The 2,948-nt window shown below is 38.5% G+C and overlaps 1 pseudogene; it reads left to right on the forward strand.

Annotated features, from left to right (window-relative positions):
* Positions 1-1,006: 1,006 nt before the first annotated feature.
* Positions 1,007-2,487, forward strand: LOC119530372 (annotated as a pseudogene).
* The last annotated feature ends 461 nt before the right edge of the window (positions 2,488-2,948 follow it).

The raw sequence follows: 2,948 nt of genomic DNA on the forward strand, positions 1-2,948 counted from the left end.
CTAACTGCACATGTGGAGGAACCAGAGAAAGAACAGCAAACTAACCCCAAAGTAAGAAAAGGGAAAGAAATATCACAGATTAGAAAATAAATAAATAAAATTGAGAATAAACAAAACTAAAAGTTGGTTCTTTGAAAAGATTAATAAAAATTACAAAACTTTAGCTGGAGTGACAAATAAAAAGGAGACAAAAATAAAATCAGAAATGAGAGGGGAGACATTACTACTGACCCCATAGAAACAAAATAGACTAAGATGATACTATAAACAATTGTTTGCCAACAAACAGAACTGGAACAAGACAAGGATGTCCACTGACACCACTGTTACTCAGTATTGTACTGGAAGTTCTATGAAGAGTGATGATGTGAGAAAAAAATAAACTAAAAAGCATCCAAATAAGCATGGAAGAATTAAAACTTTCACTGTTTGAAAATGACATGATCCTAAATATAGAAAGTACTGAAAAATCTGCAGTAAAGCTACTAGAGCTAAGAAACAGAATCAGCAAAGTGGTGGAGTACAAGATCAACATGCAAAATTAGTAGTGTTTTTATACACTAGTAATGAGCAAGCTGAGGTGGAAATCAAGAAAAAAATTCATTTACAATAGCAACTAAAAGAATCAAATACATAGGAATAAATTTAACCAAGGATGTAAAGGACTTATACATAGAAAATTATAAAACTGCTAAAAGAAATCAAAGATCTGTACATATGAAAGAACATTCTGTGCTCAGGGACTAAATATTGTTAAGATGTCAATTCTACCCAAAAATAATTTGCAGATTCAACACAAGCTGAATGAAAATTCCAATAGGCTAGTTTGCAGAAATGGAAAAGCAAATCATCAAATTCATTTGGAATGGTAAGGGGCTCAAAATAGCCAAAACCATCTTGAAAAAGAATGAATTTGGAGGACTCACTTCCTGACTTTAAAGCATATTTCAAAACTCCAGTGGTCAAAACAGCATGGTATCTCTCGTCTGCACAAGGCGAGAACGCCATGGAGGTCTCCACCCCCACCCTGGCCACAACCTCAACTCCAGAGACCCCTACGGCACCCGAGCAGCAGTCACTGGTGAACAAAGCCCAGATTAGAAAATCATTGGCAGCTCTGTTGGAAAATTCCAAGTCCAGGAAAAACGCTGATGACTTGCTTTTGAATGAGAAAGAAAATTTATTTTTAATGGTGGTATTATGGAAAATTCCAAGTAAAGAACCGAGGGTCAGATTGTCTTTGCCTTATAGTATTTGGTCAGATTTAGCAGAATTCTGTTTATTTACCAAGGATGAACCCGATTTAACTCCTGAAAAGAAGGAACATTTCTATAGGAGTCTTTTGAACAAGGATAAAATTAACACTATTTCTCAGATTATCCCCCTTTGAACTTTAAAAAAGGAATATAAACCCTATGAAGCCAAGCTCCGCCCCTTGGGTAGTTTTGACTTCTTCCTTACTGATGCAAGAATTAGACGGCTTTTACCTTCCATCATAGTGAAACATTTCTATCTCAGAAAGAAAGTTCCAGTATCTGTAAACCTTCTGGCCAAGAATTTATCAAAAGAGATCAATGAATGTATAGGTGGGACTGTCTTAAACATTTCTAAAACTGGTTCCTGCAGTACTATTCGCATTGGTCACACTGGAATGAAGTTGCAGCACATCCTTCAAAATGTCATTGCTGTTGCAAAAGGGCTTTTGGAAAAACTGCCAGAGAAGTGGGCGAGTGTGAAACTTTTATACCTAAAAACTGAGAAATCAGTTGCCCTTCCAATCTTTTCTTCATTTAAGAGCAATTGGGATGATGCTAGAGGAATATGCCTTCTTGGTCAGAAGAAAAAAGAGGCAAAGGAAAAAGAAAAACTAAAAATCAAAGAGAGAAAAGCTCGAATTAAAGAGAGAGAAGAAGAGAAGGAAAAGGGAAATGCGAGAGACTAGAAAAAGAATAAGCCAAGTCCTTACTAAAGGTCAGGCGCCTCCTCAGGTCAGTGGTGCTCCAGGAAAGGGCCCTGGGTCCCCGAAAGGGGGCACCCCAGGACCCGAGAAGCAGGAGCCAAGCAGAGTGAAAGTGCCATTGAAAGTGGAAGATGGATCTGATGAGGAGATTCCACTGCTAGTACCAATGGACAAAATGCCTGCTAAAGAAATCATGGAGTGCAAACATATGCCATAGTAAAGAAACTCCAAAAGAAAGTCCAGGTCCCAACACACCTCTAGGGAAGAAGAGAAAGGCAACTTCAGCTTTGAAGACCCCCGGAGCTGCAAAGCCAGAGACCCCAAGTAAAGGCCCAGGAAAGAAGCCAAGAATCAAAGAAGAGACAGAGAAGGAAATCAATTCATCACTGGGGAAAAAAGACCTAAGACAGACTCCAAAAAAGCCAGAGGCCAAATTCTTTGCTACTCCTAGTAAATCTGCCAAAAAAGCACCCCAGACCCACAAACAGTGGCCCCCCAAACCCAAAGTGTTGCCACGGAGAAACTAAAATCAGCAGTTTGACCAGAGGGAAACATCAGGGCTTCCTGATGAGCTTTTTTAAAATACCCAAGCCCTGGCCCCTGTTACACCCTCCTCCAGAGCGAGGCCTGGACTTAAAATATTCCTAAAAACCTCCACAGGTTATTCTGATGTATGTTCCCGAGTGTAGGAACCAGTGGTGTGAAGTAAAATCTTTTTTAATTGCTCTTCTTGTGTTTGCTAATATAATGGGAAAATACAAAAACAAAAACCAAAACAACAAAACAAACAAACAAACAAAAAACCAGCATGGTACTGTCACAAGGATAGATATATAGACCAAGGGAATTGAATTGAGAGTTCAGTAATAGATCCTCACATCTATGGCCAATTGATTTTTGACAGGGCTGTCAAGTTCACTTAATTGGAAAAAAAATATTATCTTCAACATATGGTGTTTGGAGAACTGGATATCCATATGCAAAAGAA

This window comes from Choloepus didactylus, chromosome 3 (genome assembly GCF_015220235.1).
Source record: "Choloepus didactylus isolate mChoDid1 chromosome 3, mChoDid1.pri, whole genome shotgun sequence".
Lineage (NCBI taxonomy): Eukaryota > Metazoa > Chordata > Mammalia > Pilosa > Megalonychidae > Choloepus > Choloepus didactylus.